General features: G+C 40.3%; 2 long non-coding RNA genes across 3 annotated transcripts; both read right to left on the bottom strand.

Moving 5' to 3' along the window:
- Window positions 1-5,311: 5,311 nt before the first annotated feature.
- On the bottom strand, window positions 5,312-6,474 carry LOC117637860. Of its 2 annotated transcripts, none has more exons than XR_004587235.1 (4): window positions 6,456-6,474; window positions 5,972-6,076; window positions 5,754-5,840; window positions 5,312-5,582 (listed from the first exon to the last, which is right to left on the bottom strand). It is a non-coding gene; the product is annotated as an uncharacterized LOC117637860 (long non-coding RNA). The 2 variants fall into 2 exon arrangements; XR_004587234.1 differs by lacking the exon at window positions 6,456-6,474 and adding an exon at window positions 6,333-6,409.
- An 835-nt stretch (window positions 6,475-7,309) lies between these two features.
- LOC117637861 lies at window positions 7,310-7,771 on the bottom strand. The gene is made up of 3 exons (XR_004587236.1): window positions 7,683-7,771; window positions 7,468-7,597; window positions 7,310-7,358 (listed from the first exon to the last, which is right to left on the bottom strand). It is a non-coding gene; the product is annotated as an uncharacterized LOC117637861 (long non-coding RNA).
- Window positions 7,772-22,016: the final 14,245 nt, after the last annotated feature.

Here is a 22,016-nt window from a genome sequence, read left to right as displayed (position 1 = left end):
GAATTTCTCCTTTATCGTAGTGATTGCCGTCTTCGTATGGGATAACGACAATGCTTTCCCTTGGAATTTTTGTTCCTCCTCAATCATCAACTTCATTTCACCAACCATATTTCCCTGCATGCCAATATTATAAACAGAATTTCAGTCGGTTGCAATCCACACAATAACAAGCAATAAACAATCACCACTTATGAACAGCCTATTATAGGATATGAAGTGAAAAAAATTCAAAAAATACATATCATAAACAAAACCCCAGCTATTTACAACTGACCTCCTCATTTAATGGCTCAAAGCCAAGTTTCAACACACCCACTACTCTACCACTCCTGCATAATATAATATCTAAACACACATCTCAACACACCATATAATCACACCATCTAATCATGAGACAGCTTCAGCTAGAATGGGAATGGGCGGTAGCACAAGCCTAATTGACAACAATTCAGGAGTAACAATATAAATCTATCTGACTAGAAAGAGTTTAAAAAAACAACAAGATATCGGGAAACAATTTATTCACTTCAAGGTATAATGTAATGGAACATCCTATGAATTAGTGGCAACCACAGTTCTGACTCTACTATGGCCCTCCTTTCAAATGTAAGAAAATGAAAGAAATTGGCACCATCCCTTCAGTTTTTTCTTAACAAAAAATCAAAGATAAATTCATAAATAAACCATCAAAACGGTATAAAATGTTTGTAAGACATGTACAATTACAAAATTATAAGTTCTCCTCAGAAACAGACTTCTCTAAGCATCCATACACAAACAACAAAAGCAAAAGCTTAAACAGTTAGCTTATAGCAAAATCAATGTCCCCATTTCTCTAAACCACAGCTGCTGGTGGTAGGTTCCCATCTTCACTCATTTCACGCTTTCTTTTAAGCACACAATGATCAAGCACAAAACAGCAAACTTTTAAACAACTCATATTACACCACATATGGTTCTAAACAAAACTCATCCATATCCAATATGCAAGCCCTAAACTTAGTAAACAAAGTTATACAAAAATATGTCGAATTAACAAGCATTATTCTCAAACAAAAAGTATGATATGGTTGGGAGTTTACAAGTTCAAATATTTATACAATACTTGATTTTGTCAAACTCTGTCTTGAGATATTTTATCAATCTAGAAGTTTCTTTCATATATGAAAAACTACGAACGATAACAAAGGAAATTCTTTCTATGTAAATTATTCTTCGATTCCATCAGACAACCATGCAAATCCTTTGCACAATTGAGTGTAATGTGAAGGGTCACTACCTCGTTGGAAGATAAAGAGAAAAAAATTAAGGAATTTAGCAAGCCACCAACAGTTTGCTTAAGATATTTCAAAATGGTTGCTTCCATCATGGAGTTTTAGCCACAAATTCTTTTCATGGCCACATTTTCTACGTAAAATATAATCAGTGAGTATTTTTTGGTAATGATCCACAGAGAAGAAATCACCATACACAGGTTAATTGTCTTACACTTTAGATATCATCTTCAACAAACAAAATAGATACCAATTAGACTTATAAGAAGGTTAAATGCAATGCTCATAAAGACTCATACTAAGCCACCAAATACCATTCAATAACTGCTACAAAAACCATAATAAAACCATACTAAAACTAAAAATACAACTGCACTAAAATGCCAACACAACATCACTACATTAGCAATACACTAGCAAAAAAACACAATACGACAGCAATAGCAACAGCAACAGCAACACAACAGCAGTGCAAGCATCAGTCCACAACGAACAAACCCATTCACTGTTTGAAACAAGGAATGATCATACTCAGATCATTTCAGACAAACCCCTAAAACAATTTCGATGAAACCCCTAAACCAATTTCAGAGAAACCCCTAAACCTTCAACCAATTTCGAACAAACCCCTAACCTAATTTCAGCGAAACCCCTAAACCTTCAACCAATTTCGAACAAACCCCTCAACCAATTTCAGAGAAATGCATGATTGCACCCATATCACTTTTTCAGAAATTGGGTTCTCGCTCAAACTCTCTTGGCTCTGTCTCTCTCTTTAGCCTGGCTCTCTCTCTCTCTCTCTCTCGACATAGTCATCTTCCTCCCTCAGCCATCCAAGCTTAACTCCACAGTTCACATCCACGAGGTACTGTTCACGTTCCTTTTCTTAGAAATTTGGGGTTTTTGTGAATTTGGTTTATGGTGTATGGATTTGTATGAAATTGGTTTAGGGGTTTCTTCCAAATTGGTTTGATAGGAAGGTGATGTTGTTGCTGCCGCTGACATACTATTTTTCCTGGGTTGTGGTTGGTGGGTGTTACTGCGAATGCTTACAAGGTTGCTGATTCTCCTTCTAAGGTCTCTCTTTCTCTCTATTTCTTCAAATTCTAAGGTTTTTTTTTTTTTTTTTTTTCCGGGGTTACTTTTTTTGATTTCTTTTGCTAATTGTAATTGGGCCTTTGTTGCAGAGGTGGATTTGTTTTGTGCCCAAAAGATTGTGACTTTGTTGAAAGTTCGTAAATGGAAAAGGCAGCTGCCCCCTGCGGCTTGGAATGCTCAATTCGGAGGTATTATGCCTTGAATTTTTACAAAAGAAGAATTGGAACTACCCTATAGAAGGCAAAACAAAAATATATAAGAGGAAAAAAGGAGAAAATTTATCTAATTTCCCTTTTTTTAGTTGTATTTTTTTTTTCTCGGTCCTTTTTTTGGGGGGGGGGGGTTCAGGATGCAGGGTCGATCTAGTTGGTTTACATTGATGTAGTTCCAATATGTAAAGATGGAGTTTATATATATATGTACATGATATAGAGTCAATTTCAGACCTTGTTAATGGTATTAGCCTGTTAGGCTTGTGGGAGATTCATTTTGTTTTCTTTCATTTTCTATAAATGATTCTGATTATTTACAACGTTGGACAGACTTCCCTACATCATTTTTGTTGTTGGTGGGGGGGGAGGGGGGGAGGAGACACCCTGTTTCGTTACAGGGTTTATTGACTGCATTCTTCCTTGTTCTGGAAGACCTCCTCAGTTCCATTGAGCCGACAAACCTTATGAAGTTGAATGTGAAGTGTTACCTTGCATCTACATGTTTCATCTTTTAACTTTATTTTCATGTTTCACACTGATGCTTGTAGTTATTTCTAGTTTTGCATACAGATTAGCAAATAGGTTATGCATTTACTGTTTAGTCATCTAATGATTTGATATCTAATATTTAGGCATGTGGGAATTTATAGATGTACCGATTATGCATACATATAGGTTTTGTGCTTGTATTAGGAAGTTAGATTCTTGTGGTTCCTCTTCAATGGCATGAATTTAAATTGTTGTGCTTCATGATTAGGGTCTGAAGAACAACCATGTAGTAAGAAAGTTGGAGAAGCATCAACAGATTTGCACCATTGACCAACATATTGAAGGGCAATTTGGTGGTGGTTGTCTGTTGGCTTGTATTATAGCATGGGTTCGTCCGAGTGCTTAACGGTGTTTATCTGTTTGCATCTCATGCCTTAACTCCCTCAGTTTTCTCGAGCAGCTGTCAGATTGTTTGAAAATAATTGTCTACTTTTAATTTGTTGAAGACTCACCTTGTTATATGTTCATTGCCTTACATGGCACATAAACTGTTTCCATTTTGAAGTTGAACTATTTCGTACACCTCCATATATAAACATAGTTGCTCTTTATGGACATATAACAGTTTACTTGTTTGAAACGATGTGTTCGTTTCCACTGAATTCTACTCATTTTTGTATCCATTGTTAACATTTAGTCTCTGTGGTTTTCTTTGCAATTTATGTGATATAGGTATATTTCATTTCCTGCACTGGGAATCTGTTAGTTGAATTAGTGAAGCATACAGCTTTCTTAAGATTTGTCAAATTAGTTTTGACTTTGTTCCTTCTAAATAATTTATGTAGCAATTCTACTTTTCTGCTTAGCATTCTGTTGTTTTTGAAATTTGAAACCTCATAATGTTTAGAAAGGGGTAAGATATACTTTACCCCCATGAACAAATGTGGAAAATCACTTAACATGCTTCCACTACAATATTAGAAAAATAAGTCCCTCGTTTGTTTAGAATTTTTCATTAATAGCTATTATGTCAGTATATTTACCATTAGTACAGTTTTAGGGCCAAGTTCGTATGAGCAGATGACTAATTTGAAATATGTAATCAATCATTTTGCCCTCTGAATCAATCTTTGAAACATTGGTGTGGTGATTAATAGATGCGCAGATGTGCAATACGCAGTGTGTATGTACAAATAAATGTGCAGATTCGTTTGTTTACTTCCATGTGTTAGAAATCTTGGTAATTTAACAGTTTTATCACAGAAGAATGAAGGTTTGGAATGCATAGAAGCCTGCAATATACACCAAGTGTAGAGATGGTTGCCAAATATCATGTTGAGCACTATGACCCGTGCAAAGTTAAACTGCATACATTAGTTTACTAGTTGTTCTTTATCTTTTTGAAGATTCATTAGTTGTTCCAAAAATTAGTTATCCCTATTAGATCACATAATGTTTGAACTAATGGTCATCAACGCTAAGCTGGTGATACGTTGGTGATATAGTGGTAATACAGAAGCGATAAATGGGTGCTAGAAATTGTTGTTTCTGTTTATTTTGGACTTCTTCTTTTGTTTCATTTCATTTACTTAGCTTTAATAATTGGATGATTACGAGATGAATTTGTGTCAAGTATTAACATAACAATTACATATATGAAGATTTAGACGAACAACATATCGTATCACCAAACATAATCAAACCACCAAATGTAATCATCCTTTTCTTCAACCCATGACGAAGCATTTGCATATTTATTCATACCTTCCTTTTTTGGTAAATTATTTTTTAGTTGTTATTATTTTTTAAAATAATTTCTTACAATGTCTTACGATGCAATTATAATGCACCTGACTGCCTGTTTTTGAAAGGCACGTTGTTTCTTTCTCGTCGTCGTCTTTTTTTTGAATGAAGTAGGGCCTAAACCGTAAACCCATTGATGAGTCATAGTCAATATACATACAATATAATGGCAATATTAGGCCAATATACATACACTAGAGAGGCAATATTAGGGCAATATAACGGCAATACAACAGCAATAACATCACAATGTACATGCAATGGGGTGGCAATATGCATACAATATGTGTGCAATACAAAGGCAATATTCGTACAATACGCATGCAATAGGACAGCAATATTAAGTCAATCTACATACAATACACACACATCCATTACATACTACAATTTAGACATGGAAAATAAATCGCCACCGAACCCTAACAATACTATCCCAAGAAGCAAAAATTATTTCTTTCATAAAACTTGACAATTCAATTGTTATTACATAGTCAACCAATCTTTGCTCTATTACATACATACTTCCTACCTATAATTATAAATAATGGAGAGCTCACAAATTCTACTAATTTGATCTTAACTTCATCAATTTGTTCTTCGTTGTATGAGTTAGCTCTCCCTTCTTGCACATTTTCCAAGCTGTTCTATTCTCCTCCCGTGTAGCAATATCAGCAACAACAGGTTATCTACAGATCTGAAATCATAACTGCAGATGATTCTCAATTAACAAAGAGGAAAACCATTTTCTTTTATAACTTTGGTTCTGAAATATATAACAAAATGCAAAGACCTTTGCTTCTGAAAAGGAGCAAAAGTTTGTCAACCAATTCATAGTAAAAACGAAGAAACTAGTGAACCTAACCAGAGAAATGCTAACCTGCAAAACCAACTCCAATACTTTAACCACATCATTAATACTTGAGATTTTCTTCTCATGGATTATGATTAGAGGATTTTCCAATTCCTATCAGCACATACACAAGTTTGAAGATAATCAGCATCAAGCAAAAAGGGACTTGAGGTGCTGCTAACTTTAACAAGCAGCCCTCTAACAGTTTCAAGACATAGTTATCGCTGAGTCAAACTAAAACTTACACATTTCTGATTGTTCTGGTTGGTGATGAAATAAGGGGATATGTAGCCCCTGTCTAGCTTCATTCCCTCAACAACCTCCAACTCATTGTCCAATGTTTTCCCATCCTGCAGAAATTAACATAGTGTGAAGCTTACATGTTTTGGGTATCATTTGGGAATAAAAAAACTAAAATAAAATTATTTGCCCTCCAATATATTTCTGTAAAAATTTCATAAGATCCATACATACCTCACTTTAAAACAACAATAAAAAGAAGCTGTTATCATCCAGATTTCAGCCCTTGCAATATGGTAACTACACTAATATGCCAATGACATATCGGCTGACTAGAAACAGACATAGGCAAATAAAGTCACATACCCATCAGCACAGCCACTATCTAGGTCGTGATGAGATACAAGCCAATAGACGACCACCACCAAATTACTCTTCAATATGTTGGTCAAGGGTGCAAATCTGTTGACGTTTCTCCAACTTTCTTACTACATGGTTGTTCTTCAGACCCTAATCATGAAGCACAACAATTTAAATTCATGCCATTGAAGAGGAACCACAAGAATCTAACTTCCTAATACAAGCACAAAACCTATATGTATGCATAATCGGTACATCTATAAATTCCCACATGCCTAAATATTAGATATCAAATCATTAGATGACTAAACAGTAAATGCATAACCTATTTGCTAATCTGTATGCAAAACTAGAAATAACTACAAGCATCAGTGTGAAACATGAAAATAAAGTTAAAAGATGAAACATGTAGATGCAAGGTAACACTTCACATTCAACTTCATAAGGTTTGTCGGCTCAATGGAACTGAGGAGGTCTTCCAGAACAAGGAAGAATGCAGTCAATAAACCCTGTAACGAAACAGGGTGTCTCCTCCCCCCCTCCCCCCCCACCAACAACAAAAATGATGTAGGGAAGTCTGTCCAACGTTGTAAATAATCAGAATCATTTATAGAAAATGAAAGAAAACAAAATGAATCTCCCACAAGCCTAACAGGCTAATACCATTAACAAGGTCTGAAATTGACTCTATATCATGTACATATATATATAAACTCCATCTTTACATATTGGAACTACATCAATGTAAACCAACTAGATCGACCCTGCATCCTGAACACCACCCCCCCCAAAAAAAGGACCGAGAAAAAAAAAATACAACTAAAAAAAAGGGAAATTAGATAAATTTTCTCCTTTTTTCCTCTTATATATTTTTGTTTTGCCTTCTATAGGGTAGTTCCAATTCTTCTTTTGTAAAAATTCAAGGCATAATACCTCCGAATTGAGCATTCCAAGCCGCAGGGGGCAGCTGCCTTTTCCATTTACGAACTTTCAACAAAGTCACAATCTTTTGGGCACAAAAGAAATCCACCTCTGCAACAAAGGCCCAATTACAATTAGCAAAAGAAATCAAAAAAAAGTAACCCCAAAAAAAAAAAAAAAAAAACCCTTAGAATTTGAAGAAATAGAGAGAAAGAGAGACCTTAGAAGGAGAATCAGCAACCTTGTAAGCATTCGCAGTAACACCCACCAACCACAACCCAGGAAAAATAGTCTGTCAGCGACAGCAACAACAACATCACCTTCCTATCAAACCAATTTGGAAGAAACCCCTAAACCAATTTCATACAAATCCATACATCATAAACCAAATTCACAAAAACCCCAAATTTCTAAGAAAAGGAACGTGAACAGTACCTCGTGGATGTGAACTGTGGAGTTAAGCTTGGATGGCTGAGGGAGGAAGATGACTATGTCGGAGAGACAGAGAGCTAGGCTAAAGAGAGAGACAGAGCCAAGAGAGTTTGAGCGAGAACTCAATTTCTGAAAAAGTGATATGGGTGCAATCAGTTTACAATAAAGATATATTTATAGGTGGTAGTTTTAAAAATTTTGAGGAAGGGTGGTATTTTGACAAAAAATTATAAAATTGGTGGTATTTTAAGCTATTTCCCTATTTTCAGTTACAATTATAAAAAGGGTGGCATTTTGGGCTATTTCCCAATATTCTATGTGAAATATTTATTTTATTTATTTAAATGTTTTCTTCACACTTTAGTTATAGGTTTTAGTAAATTCTATAAGTAAGGTGTTGTTTGGGCCAAAATCTTGCACACCCAGCCCAACGCTATAGAGCCTAGAATAACAAGGATAAAAACGCTGGGCCCGAGAAGTCTGGACTCTGAAAATAAACAGGAATTAAAGGTCCAAAATCCAACAAAAGCCCAGCCTAGAACCTATCTCAAGCTTGAGCTTCGAAGAAACTAAATTGGGCTTGGCATGATCAAAGTAAAAAGTGGAAACCCAAAAGGAAACAGACCCACGTGATTTTTTTCTCTGGCTTGGAAAAATCAGCAATTTCAACTGGGTTGATAAAGAGTTGACAGAGGCAGGCAAAAAGAAGGGACGTCTCTGAAATCTCTGCCACAAGAAGATGAAAACCCTTTTATATATTCAGAGATATTGTTTCTACTCCAAAGAAAGCACCATCTTTCAAGGGATACGCCGGCTAAGTTCTCAAAAAGAGATAAGCAGGAAAACAGGGAGTTGTTCAAACTGGAAAAGCAAACTGAACATCACGGTTTGAGCTCTCACAAAGGGGCAGTTGGAATTAAAGGGGGGGTTAGGTTCTCTTCCAAAAACAGAGAAGTGATTGGTCTTAAAAGAATTGACTATTGAGAGCCTATCTGCCAGAAAAAAATAAAAACCCCTTCTTCTTTGCATTTAAAAATGAAAGATCTTTTGAGAATTTTACCTTCCATTATTAAAAGAAAGAAACCCTACTCCAGAACATTTCTTATAAATATAAAGAGAGGGTGAACAGAGCAAAACACCAAAAAATAAATAAATTGAACAATCAATCAAACAATCAAAAAATCAACCAAAGGCAAAAAACTCAAAATGATCACTTGATCACTGAGAACCTTCAAACAAACTGAAGCAACCAAAAGCTCATTTTAGCCACAAAAGAAGCCAACTATAGATCAGAACTTCCAAAGTTCAGACTTAGAGAAACAAGTCATTCAAAGCGAGACTTCTCTCGTTACAAATTTGGTTAAGCAAAAGCCAGGACAAGCAGAGTTTGAGTTTTCACAAATATGAAAACCTCAACAAATTTTATAGTGCAGTTCCAGTTTATTAAGTCCTCAAGTCCAGCCACTTCTGCTCCTTCAGACTGAAGAAGCCGCAGTTTCGCTCGCTCAAAAGCCTCCCAAGGCTTGAAGTAGATTAAAGCTCTGCCAAAATTGAACTTTGGTATCGATTTACAGCTGAAGCTAAGCAGTTGAAGTTGTTAACCGCTCAGTCCAGCACAGGCATACTTAGTCCAGTCCGGATCAGAAGTTTCTACCCAGGCAGAAATGAGATTCCAGCCATCGTTTTGTCTTTCTAGAGTTGATTTCTCCCTTTTTAATTTTGTAAAAGTGAGTTCTACCTAAAACAGTCCACTATATTATCATCTATTCTGGCTAGAACTATCAATTCTATACTGCGATAAATTATGAAGTCCTCACCAGTCTGAGGTAGGAAAAGAACTTACTTGGGAGATATTCCTCACCTAAATTCACAATCGCTTGTTTAGAAATCAGTAACTTGGGGTGCAAGTTATCTGTTTCAAATAATTCTGTTAGGATTTTTTGTTGCTAGCAGTAGCACGCTCGCACACCAAATAAAGTTGGCTTGTTGACCAGTCAATGGTTTTTAAGGCAATGGGGAACTTTGCCCTTCCATCACAGGAGTAAAAAACAAAACGGGTGAACAATTTGGCACGCCCAGTGGGACTTCTCAGTATACATACTCTGATAGAATTCTTCTCAAGTTTATGAATATTCGAAGCTCTAGCCAGAACCTGCACCACCCCATGGAGATAAATCAAGTAGCTCTCAGGGAAGGTCTGGAGTTAGAAGAAAGTCACGCCAGGCAATCAGCCCGCGGTAGTACCGGAAGCAGACGCTCCAGGACCGGCTACAGGAGGATGAATCAAATATAGGAATCTGTATTTTGACAGGAGGTTACAACACAAAGGAGCCAGGATACTCTCAATAACATGACAACCATGATGCAACGGCAGGTTAACAGGCAGTTCAAGAGGGATCGTGAGGCTGCCATGGCCAGAATTCCAAATTCGGATGCTATAGTCCAGCAGCTAGACCTTCCTTATGGCCCTCCACCAGGATTAGCATGGCCACACCAGGAGAACCCTCTCATTGCACAAATAGCTGGAATACCAGGGCATGGAGAGATCCAGGCTGGACAGAGGGGATGAGCCATTCCCGTCCAAGAACATGAGGCCCCAATTCGGCCAGAAGGCCCTACACCAGTTCATATCCAACAAAATCAGCTAGAACCTCAGCCTATTCCACAACCTGTGGCCCCACACGATCAACCTTTGGCACTTCTGCCTAAGCCGCCAGCTGTGTTGCCCTACAGACCCAGAAGGATGGATCCTAATCAATTCCCTCTACCTGCAAGAGGCAGAAGAGGAAGAGGAGGAAACAACCCTTTTGCTAACAATGACAGGAACAGGCCAGGGGCAAACCGGAGGAATCATCCAGAGCCAAAAGAAGAGGAAGAACACAGGGAGGAAGCTCTGCGTGGGCCATACAGAGTGTAGGCCATGATTGATCACGTCCAGCCAGAATAAGGACGAAATCTGTACCCTGTCAATGCTTTGAATGACATGGGGGCATTACAAAGAATAATCAGAGAGATGATGGAGCCTGAAGCCAGAAGAGGAGAGAGGCCCACCTATTGAAAGCCATATCCGGCTTATATCGATCAGATACCTCTATCACCAGGCTTCAAGGTGCCAAACTTCACTTTGTTCAATGGGGATCCCCATGCTTCATTAGTTGAGCATATAGGCAAGTTCTCTATCCAGTGCATAACTATAGAAAATAATCCTATGTTAAAACTAAGACTTTTTGGGAATTCTCTCTCTAGACAAGTTTCATTTGGTACACCAGTCTGCCAGCTAATTCTGTTCAAAATTGAAACATCCCATCAGCTGCAAGGCTCTTACAAAGCCACCGAAGGACCAAAAGCCGCCACCATTCACAGGAGGATTTGTTCCAAACAAACCAACACAGAACAAGATTTATTCCTTTGATCTAACCAAGGTGGATGCTTTATTTGATGAGATGTTGCTACAGAAGGCAATAGAGACACCCCACAGGATGCCTAAGTCGGAAGAGCTCAAGGGCAGGTAGTATTGTAGGTGGCACAACTCTTGGAACCATTCTACCAATAGTTGTGTTGTTTTCAAGGATGTCATACGGGAAGGAATAACAACAGGAAGGCTGAAACTTGCGGAGAAACCTCCATCAGTTACAACAGATCCCTTTCGTTAGCCACAAGTCAACATGGTCAACTTAAATCGGCCAGAACAGAAGAAAAGTAGACCAGCGACAGAAGCCAGCTCCAGTAGAGGCAGAAAAGTCATAAGGGAAACTAGTCAGAGGCCAAGAGCAACTATCTCGACTGGAGTAGTGCTTTGCAACAAGTGCAAGTGTGAGACTGAGTTAGAGGTGGTTTTGGATAGGCTGAATCAGCCCACACCTACTGTTTTTGATAGGATTGGGATGTCATGCCATCGGCAAGGCCCAGTTCCGAGTCTATCTCAAGATAGAGCCAGACAGAAGGACCATTTTAGATTTGCTCAGCGCAGCAGAAGAATAACAGAGCAGTCCAAGAAGGAAATACCTATTAAGATGCCTGGGAGTGAGAAACCCTTAGCAGTTATCACAGAGGGCAGATGGTATTCTATAGGGAAAAGTGGTAGACCAACTCTGGAGCTAACCAGAACTCAGAAGAGGAAGGTTCAAAGGCAATACTACACTTTCCTTAAGAACAGGGACAACACACAGCTACTTCCAGAGACCAGTTCTGCCAGAAAAGGAAAGAAACCAGAAGTACCTCCTCCGGCAGAACAAACAGCTTGCCAGCCACAAAAGCTAGAAAAAGCAAAATCTCCAGGCAAACCTTCTATCAATCTTGCCTCATCCTCAGGCAGTCAGCTTGAGCCTTCACAAGCACAAGGAGAATCCGAATCTATTCCAGTAGAAGGGAATGGATTAAGGAGTATGGAGAAGAGCAGTTGGACTATGAACCATCTGCAGATGACCAGAATGGACTCCTCGAAACAGGAGAACAGGAAGACTAGGTAGAAGAATATAGGCAAGAACAGATGGAGTATGATGGAGAACTGGATGAAGAAACTGAGGCTTTTGGTGCAGAACTAGAAAGCATGTTACAAGGTGATCTAGGCATTAACATGGTGTCTATTCTGCCAGAGAAGTTCAGGGCAGCAGAAGGGCAAGAAAGCACTTTGGAAAGAGACGTGTTCTCTCAGGAAAGTTTTGAGTGCAGGCTGGCAGAAGCAGAAAAGGCACCAGAACAGCANAACAGGCACTCCCAAGACAGGCGGAACTGCCAACAAACCGGCTGCAGAACAGCTTTGCTTCTCCAAACCAACCAAGGAAATGGCCAATCACCTCAAACCTTTGTTCATAACAGCAAACTTTGGGGGTATTCCCATTTCCAAAGTCATGGTAGATAGAGGTGCAGCCATTAATCTTCTGCCTTACAGGTTGCTAACTAAGATGGGCAAAACAGAGAAGGATTTGATTCCAACACGCTTAACTGTCACCAAGTTCGCTGGGGTTATCACCAAAACTCATGGAATCTTAGATGTGGATGTCATAGTTGGAAGCAAAGAACTGTAGATTGCATTTTTTATGGTAGACACCACTTCTACCACTTGAATGCACTGCTTGGCAGGGACTGGATTCACCAAAGCTTATGTGTCCCTTCCACTCTGCACCAACAGTTAGCCCTTTGGAATGAAGAAGGTCACATGGAGATAGTAGAGGCCGATCCATGGCCATTTCTGCCTTCTGCCATGTCTTTTGAGGCAAGGTATTATCATGATGACCTTGGACCTTTCACTTTCTTTGGAGTCAACCAGAACGGCCGCCCCCATGGCGTCACGACCCAGAGACTCATTGAAGATGGTTTAGCCAGTTCTCTGGAAGACTGGAATAGACCTCTTGTTCTAAACCTCCAGAACTCTGATGTTTAGTCCCAATCAACAGGAAAAGGATCGAGCTGTAACAATCCGATCCACTACAACAAGATTGTTGATATATTGGGAAGAAAGAAAGCTTTTTATGTAGAATCCAGCCATTAATATGGCAGAATTCACTCATGAAAGCACGGAAGAACAAGAAGAACGGAGTTTACAGGAGGAAGTACTAGATTTTGTACCAGCTGCACTAGATGATTCTTTACCAGAAGTCAAAGATCCATTACAAGAAATGAACTTAGGGACAGAAGAGGATTTAAGACCCACTTTCATTCGCGCATTGTTAAAAGAACCACTCTGGAGTGAAATCATTGCACTTTTGCATGATTTTAGAGATTGTTTTGCTTGGCATTATCATGAGATGCCTTGACTAGACAGAAAACTGGTGGAGCACAAGCTGCCAATCAAAGAGGGCTACCTTCCAGTCAAACAGGCCAGAAGAAGGATGTCTATGGACACAGAACTGAAGGTCAAGGAAGAAATAGAAAGATTGCTCAAAGCAGGATTCATCAAACCAGCCATTTATGTTGATTGGCTAGCCAATATTATACCGGTCCTAAAAAGAAAAATAAGGGCAGTTAGAATGTAACACCCCGACTCCAAATTAAACCCCTTGTTTAAATTATTTAAATTTTTAAGGGAAATTACAAATTTACCCATGACATATGGGCATTTTGGCCATTTTCTTATTCGGAGAGAGTTTGGAGCAGTTATTAGTATTTTTGGATAGGTCGTATTAAGATGAGTTCGTAGACACGTAGTGGGCTCGAATCGGAGTTGTAACGAGAGAGATACGGTTAAAAGAAACCCAATGGCACAATCATAATTATTTCGAAATAGATTTTTATAAAAAAATCAGATTTCTCTCTCTCTTCTCTCTCGCGCGACAGCAGCAGGCCACGTTTTTGGCCGGCCGTGCTCTCCTCCGGCCACCGATGACGACGAGACTGGTACCAAAATGATCGGGCCGTCATCCTCATCCAAAATGATCGTGCTCTCCTCCGGCCACCGATGACGACTTGGCGGGTGTCATCCGTACTTCTCCGCCGTCGATCTCCCTCCTCCGGCCACCGATTCCGACGAGTGAGGTATCGTTTCTCACCTACTTTTCATGCTCTAGCTGCCTGTTGGGTAGGATTGACGAGTGAGGTAATTCGATTTACGAATTGAAATTTGACCGATTTTGGGATCGCGATCTGGCCACTTCCGGTCAATTTTTAGGGTAGGTCAAGAACAAAAGTGGCTCCAAATAGGGTGTTATACCTAGGGTAGGAGTTTGGAGCCGTGGTTGTGAGATTTTCCGGCGATGCGTAATTGCTTTGGGCACCCAGCGCTGCTGGAGCTTGTGGCGGCCCATGGGTAAGGGTAGTGAAGTTGCACTGTGTCTCGATGAGATCCTTAGGTTGTCATGAGTGCGTAGGATTTCGCGGATCTCAATTCGGACGTCGTTTGACTATCAAACGGATTTTCGCATATTGCGCGTTATCCGGGTTCAATAGGTTGGGACCGTTGGATGGTCTCGAATTTAATATATGTTAATCTAGGTATTTCTAGAATGGTGTAGGAATTCACGGATCGTGAATCGGAGCTCCGGATGTTTCGATTAAATAATTCAAAGTTTATGTTTTAGAATAACCGTCAGATCGTGCCATCGTGAGCGATCTGACTGTCCGATCTGAACCAAACTTGCAGGACGAGTGTCCTATACCTTGTAGAACCCATAGGAACTTTCAGATCGGAATTTGGAGATCGTGGGCCCGTTTGACCAAGGTTAGGGTAGTTTGACCCTTGGTTGACCGTGAGTCTCCCTGAGTAATCTTACCTTCCCAGGGGGATTATCGGGTGCTAGAATATTGTTGAGGTTTACACAATATTAGAATTAAATTATATAGTTATATTTGTTTGTAAAGGTATAAAAAGAGTCTAGGATGTCAGTTTGAAGTGCTATACGCACTACCTTAGGCACCTCCCCAGACTTTTGTTACACTACAAGTACCACCCTGTGAAAGTTAGGTCCCACGTGGCGTAGGTTATCCGGCGTGCGGACAGGCCCCATACGTTGCATTGGTAGTATCGGCATATGGGGAGAAATTATAATATTATGTTAAGGTCGCACGTGGCGTAGGTTATCCAGCGTGTCGACAAACCCCATACGTGGCGTTGGTTGTACCGGCGTATGGGGAGATATTTGATATGATGTGCAGGCCTCGCGTCGCGTAGGTTATTCGGCGTTGAGACAGACCCCATACGTGGCATTGGTTGTACCGGCGTATGGGGAGATATTGTGATATTATGTTGAGGTCGCACGTGGCGTAGGTTATCCGGCGTGTCGACAGACCCCATACGTGGCGTTGGTTGTGCCGGCATATGGGGAGATATGTGATATGATGTGCAGGTCTCGGGTGACGTAGGTTATCCAGCGTTGAGACAGACCCTATACGTGGCGTTGGTTGTACCGGTATGGGGAGATATTGTGATAGTATGGTATGGTCGCACGTGGCGTAGGTTATCCGGCGTGTTGACAGGCCCCATACGTGGCGCTGGTAGTACCGGCGTATGGGGAGATTATGTGAAATACAGAGAAATAAAATAAGGTATTGTCTATGTTTGGAATTGGGTTTTATGGAAGAACTACGTTTGGCTTGATCCCTCAGGGAGGGTACGTAGGCAGCCTAAGGTTATTAGGTGTAGCCGCGGACTTAGATGTGATTGTGTTAGGAGGTTAAAACCTCGTATGTTGAAATTGAAAAAGTTAAATGATGTATGTTGAAATTTAGTAATCATAATTTATATTTGAATTTATCGTTTGCCTTGTTTAAGGCATGAACTGATTTGCTAGCATGCTTGGTAGTTGAGAATTATAGGAAGGCCAAAGGCCGTTCATGCGAATTGCATGAAATTATATTGTGCGTGCTGCCCGTTGGGAATATTAAATGTGTTTTTATGCAGGTTGTAATTTTGGAAAATGTCCAATTTATAGGGGAGACTCTGTCGAAATTTCGGCAGAAAGTCTCGGTCTTTAGTAAATGGGCCCGACATCGGGGTGATGTCCGGAATTCCATAGGATTCGCCTCGGGTTTTGGGAAATTCGGGGCGGGTCCTTTCATAGAATCTGTGTGGACTACATGAATCTGAATGAAGCATCTCCCAATGATGAATATCCTATGCCAATGGCAGATATGCTAGTAGATGGAGCTGCTCATAACCAAATGCTATCTTTTATGGATGGCAATGCAGGTTACAATCAGATTATGGTAGCAGAAGAGGACATCCACAAGACAGCTTTCATGTGCCCAGGGCATAGAGGTGCTTTTGAATATATTGTTATGTCTTTTGGCTTAAGAAATGCAGGAGCTACTTATCAAAGAGCAATGAATTCTGTTTTCCATTATATGATAGGGCATTCTTTGGAAGTATATATAGATGACATGGTGATTAAATCCCCAGAAGAAGGAGATCATGTATCAAATCTGAGAAAGGCATTCCTAAGGATGAGACAACATAAATTGAAAATGAACTCCAAAAAATGTTTTTTTGGAGTTCAAGCAGGGAACTTCTTAGGTTTCTTGGTCCACCAGAGGGGGATAGAGATTGACAAAAACAAAGCAAAATCCATCATAGAAGCTCTACCACCCCGGAACAAGAAAGAACTACAGAGTCTTCTAGGAAAAATTAACTTTCTAAGGAGATTCGTATCCAATTCTGCAGGAAAGATCTAGCCTTTTTCCTCCTTGTTAAGATTGAAACAGGAACAGATGTTCAAATGAGAAGAACAGCACCAACAAGCTTTTGAGGAAATCAAGCATTACCTCTCAAATCCACCAGTTCTATCTCTATCAAAGAGAGGAAGACCACTCAAACTCTATGTTTCTGCATCAGAAGTGTCCATAGGGAGTCTGTTGGTTCAAGATAACAAGGAAGGGAAGGAACAGGAAGTCTACTATCTGAGCAGAACTCTGTCAGAAGTAGAAAGGAAATATTCTGCAATTGAAAGGCTTTATCTAGCCTTATACTTCACTGCTGTGAAACTCAGACACTATATGCTGCCTTTAACCATTTACATCATTGCCAAGACAAACCTAATCAAATACATGCTAACGAGGCCAATGTTGAGAGGCAGAATTGGAAAATGGACTCTGGCTTTGACAGAATTTGCTTTCAGATATGTTCCTCAGAAAGCTGTCAAAGGACAAGCTGTAGCAGATTTCCTAGCAGATCACCCAGGAGAAGAGATTGAAAATATGGACTCTTTGGACATAGCAAAATGCAGATCTGCTGACTAGAGTTCGTATTTGCCTTAACAATCCCATCTATTCAGTTCACCTTACACCTTAGAAACTGTATTTTGATGGATGAAAGACTGATGTAGCTTCTGGAGCAGGGATTGTTTTAGAGGAACCACTAGGGATTAGACATTGTTATTCTTTCCAGTTAGATTTCAAGTGCACCAACAACAGGGCTGAATATGAAGCTTTAATCATTGGCCTAGAAATGCTGGTGGAATTAGGGATCCAATCTATGGAAATCCTGGGAGATTCTATGCTTGTGTTGAAACAGATTGCTGGAGAATACAAGTGTCTGAGTCCTTCTTTAGCTGTTTATTTAGTTGCAGCTAGAAACCTGCTGACAGAATTCAGAGAAGCTACTTGGGAACATATCCCAAGAGAAGAAAATTTTGAAGCCAATGAATTGGCTCAGATAGCAACAGGTATACAAATGCCTGAAGACTGTGTGCAAAGAATCATCTAGGTAGGAAAGAAAAGTCTTCCATCTATTATGACCAGAGGAATGGAGATAGATGTTAATTCTGCCATAATCACTCAAGATGATTGGAGAAATCCTATCATGGATTACTTGCAGTATCCAACCTTGCCTTTTGAGAAAAGTCAGAATCATGGCTTTAAACTACCTTATGTGGAATGGAGATTTGGTCTGAAAAAGCAAGGATGAGGAACTTCTAAGGTGCCTTGGAAAGAAAGAATACATGAAAGTCATGGGAGAAACTCATGAGGTAATCTGTGGAGCCCACCAAGGAGGAAGAAAAATGTGCTAGCTAATTAGAAGGTATGGTTCCTTCTGGCCAACCATGATGAAAGATTGCATTGACTATTCCAAGGGATGTGAGGCTTGTGAAAGGCATAGCCCAATCCAGTGGGCTCCTTTAGCTCCCATGAATCCAGTGGTAAAGCCATGGCCTTTCAGAGGATGGGCAATGGATCTCATTGGCAAAATTTTCTCCAGCCAGTAGCAAACAACATTGTTTTATCATTGTGGCCACGGATTATTTCACCAAATGGGTGGAAGCCAAGCCTGTTAAGTCCACTACATCTTAAGAGATCATCACTTTTATAGAAGAGCAGATTATACAAAGGTTTGGCATTCCAGAATCAATCACAACTGATAGGGGATCTTCTTTCATATCTGGAGAGATGCTAGATGTGGCAGAAGTGTTCAAATTCAAACTGCTTCAATCCACTCCTTATTATGTTCAAGCCAATGGGCAGGCAAGTCAAGTAACAAGGTGATCATCAACATTATCAGAAAAATGCTTGAGAAAAATCCAAAGCAGTGGCATGAGAAGTTGTCAGAAACTCTATGGGCATATAAAACGTCAAAAAGATAAGCAACTAGCATGACCCCTTATGCTCTAACCTATGGCCATGATGCAATTCTGCCTATGGAGATAGCAGTCCAGTCTCTTAAAATTGCTCATTAGCACGACTTGGTTGGAGAAGACTACTCTCAAGCCATGCTGCTAGAATTGGAAGGATTGGATACAAGTAGGATTGATACCCTCAACAAACTCTTAGCAGGAAAGCAAGTTGTATCAAGGTCCTACAACAAAAGAGTTAAAAACAAGAGTTTTAAAGAGGGAGAAATAGTCTCGAAAGCTGTTCTGCCCCTTGGAACACATATAGTTGGTTATGGAAAGTGGTCACCTATATGGGAAGGTCCTTTTATAATTAATCAAATCCTTGGAATGGGAGCATACAGATTACAGGATCAAGATGGAGATGTTCATGCTGCACCAATTAATGGCAAGTGGTTGAAGAAATTTTATCCAACCATGTGGGACTCACAGGCTGCACAAACAGATCCTGGGATAGAGAAGAAACAAGATTGAAAATTGTTTGTTTAAAGTTTTGTTCAGAATTTATTTTTGTCTGATTTGTTAAAAGTTTATTCCCCTTTTGTCTTTACTCTATTTTATTTCATCAAAAGTAAATAGAAGTCCGAAAATTGCAATAAATAAATAACTTTTATTAAATATTAGTCATTTTCCATGACTAAAGTTTATTACATTTTTCATAGTTTAAAATCAAAACCCTAATTTCCTAAGGGTTTCTTGCAAACTGACCTTCTTGATTGAGAGTTCCTTCTGAAGCACCACCCCCCTGATGGATTGAAGCCTCTGCGATTTCCAAAGTTGGCCTGAAAGCTGAAACCATGCTCTGCACAAGGAAGGTAGCCTTGGTCTTGGAGCTTAGTCCAGCCCCGAGTCTGCTCTGCACCTCTCTGCACTCTGCCAACTGCTTTTGAAGCTCTTCAATCTGCTTCTCCAACTTGTCCGTAGTGGCCTTGGCTTCTTTATACCCTGCAACCATCTGGTCCAATTCTGCCTTTTGCTTTGCATAGTCAGCCAAGTTGGCTTCATGGGTAGCTTTGCAGAACTCAAAGGTCTTGAAGGTGGTCTTGAGATCCTCATAACAGTCGTGGAGGTTGAGCATATCTCTTGTCAAACCAAGGCTCATCTCAAGTATGGGTTTAGGGGCTATGTTCTGTCCATGCAAAGGGTCCAGATCCTTCATCAATTGGTCAACAGCTTCCCTATCCTCATCCAGCTCTAGATCAGTCGATTGCCAGATCTTCAGTCTCTCCATAGCCTCCTCCACTGCCTTGGACTTTGCGTTGCCAAGAGTGGAGCTGAGTTTCTCAAGCTTGTCCAGCTGGGCATCCAGATCCATAGCCTCAAATTCTGCCAGCTCTGGATCAGTATAGGAAACGGTAGCAGATGAACCTGGAAGAGAATGGATAGGCATCAGCAAAAAAGAACGTAAGTCAGAATCGGGCAGAGACAGAAAAGAAAGAAGCCCAGGAATGCATTAACACTTACAGCAACGATGGGAGGCTTCAAGCGACTGGTCACCACTGCCAAAACCCCAGCAGTCATAAGCACTTCTACCTAAAAAGACTAACATATAAGGAAGCAGAGACAGAACAGAACTGCAGGAAAAAAGGTGGACAAAGTTAAAATAAAATTTACCACAAGGTCAGGAACAACAGTAGCTACTTTCACTTCAGGTTCTGGGACTACAACCATTTGTTCTACCTGATCCACAGGTTCTAACACAGACTGCTCCGCCTGTTCCTCAAGTGCCAGAACAGCAGTGGAGTGCTTCGCCTCTGCATCCTCAAAAAGAGCCGACTCTAAACTAGTCAGCTCTGCTATTGGGATATCTTACTGTTTCTGCGCCAAAGCGATGCTCTCTGCAATCACTTCAGCAGGGATTTCCTCCTACGGAAAAACAGAAGTCAGAATGAAGGGAATCAAGAGGCAAAAAGCATTGATACAGTCAACAAAACTCACCTCTTCTTCTACTTCTTTCGTCTTTTGATGGGGTTTTTCTTCTTCTCCTCGCTCCTTCTCCTGCTCCACAGCTTCAAAGGCCTTCCTCAGTTCCTCATCTGTGCCAAAAGTGGTTGTAGGAACTGCTGCGGGTTCTTCTGTGGCTACATACTCCACCACAGTCCTCTTTCTAAGTCTTTTGAACTTGGCAGGAGGATAAGGGGGACTTTCAGCTGCAAAGAAACAGGCAATAAAGACGATTAGAACATACGAGAGGAAAGACAGAACAGGATTAGGAAAGCTCAAAACTCTCGAAGACTTTACCTGAAATGTCTGGCTGGGCATACTCTCATAAACTGGAGCGAGTTCTTTTCTCTTGTTCTTTCTGCCAGAAGAAGTCACCTCAGCAGCTGGTTGTTCCACCTGAGTTTCACCCTCTTCATCTCCAGAGGGAAGCTCTAAGTCTCTAGCAGCAATGATTGAAGTGACTGAAACAGAAAACAGAAACAAGTTAAAAGTCAATCTAGCAAGAAAATAATAAAAGAAACAGAAAGATGGAAGGCTTACCAATCACTTCTCCAGCCTGGACAGACTGTTCACCTATGTTCCTTGTAAGGGAGGGGTCTGATGCAGACAGAACGAAAGTGTTAGGCATCATCACCAAAGGCTGGATAAGAAAAAAATGGACAGAATTGGGAGACTACCTTCTATGACTTGAGCATTGATGTTCTTGATGGTCTGCACCATGAATTTGTGAGTCTCCTCTCGTGCATGAACAACCCATGAATCCTAGCCATAAAAAAGCACCTTGAGTGCAGTGCTGGAGGTAGGCAGACCTCGAAACCTAGCTTTCCACCAAGCGTCAAAATCGGCGGAACTGCAGGAATTAGGCTCCCAGGTTGGATAGATAGCATCTGCACTGTTATTTATCTTGTTGACTGCACATCTAGCATCCTTATGCACTTCTAGATCATCTGTATCTCTCCAAGAAGTGGCTCGATTGTAGCTCTTGTAGGATTTGAGTGGAATGAGCTGTGGGCAGCCAAGTTGTCGCGCGCAGAAGTTGGGATGGCACACTTCTTCCCCCAAATGATAATTGGGAGGTTTCCCACCTCCATGGGGCAGGTCTCTGGGCAAGGTGACGCTCAGGAACTTCTTTCTGAAGTCAATTCTGGCATCTTCTTCCTCGGGTTCCTTCTCAAACAATCTGAATCCAGGCAGGAACCAAGGATATGTTCTTCTGATCACCACCTGCCACTAAGCTGCAGACCTCTTGGTGCAATGCCTAAAGAACATTAGGTACTTCTTAATCGAGCGCTTGGGAACTTCTGCTTACAATAGAGGATGAGCCAAAACTTGATCTTCAGGCAGAACTATGTCTGGG

Source organism: Prunus dulcis, chromosome 8 (assembly GCF_902201215.1).
Source record: "Prunus dulcis chromosome 8, ALMONDv2, whole genome shotgun sequence".
NCBI classification, from domain to species: Eukaryota; Viridiplantae; Streptophyta; class Magnoliopsida; order Rosales; family Rosaceae; genus Prunus; species Prunus dulcis.
The sequence above is the reverse complement of the archived record's forward strand: the minus strand, read 5'-3'. Positions and strand labels throughout refer to the sequence as shown.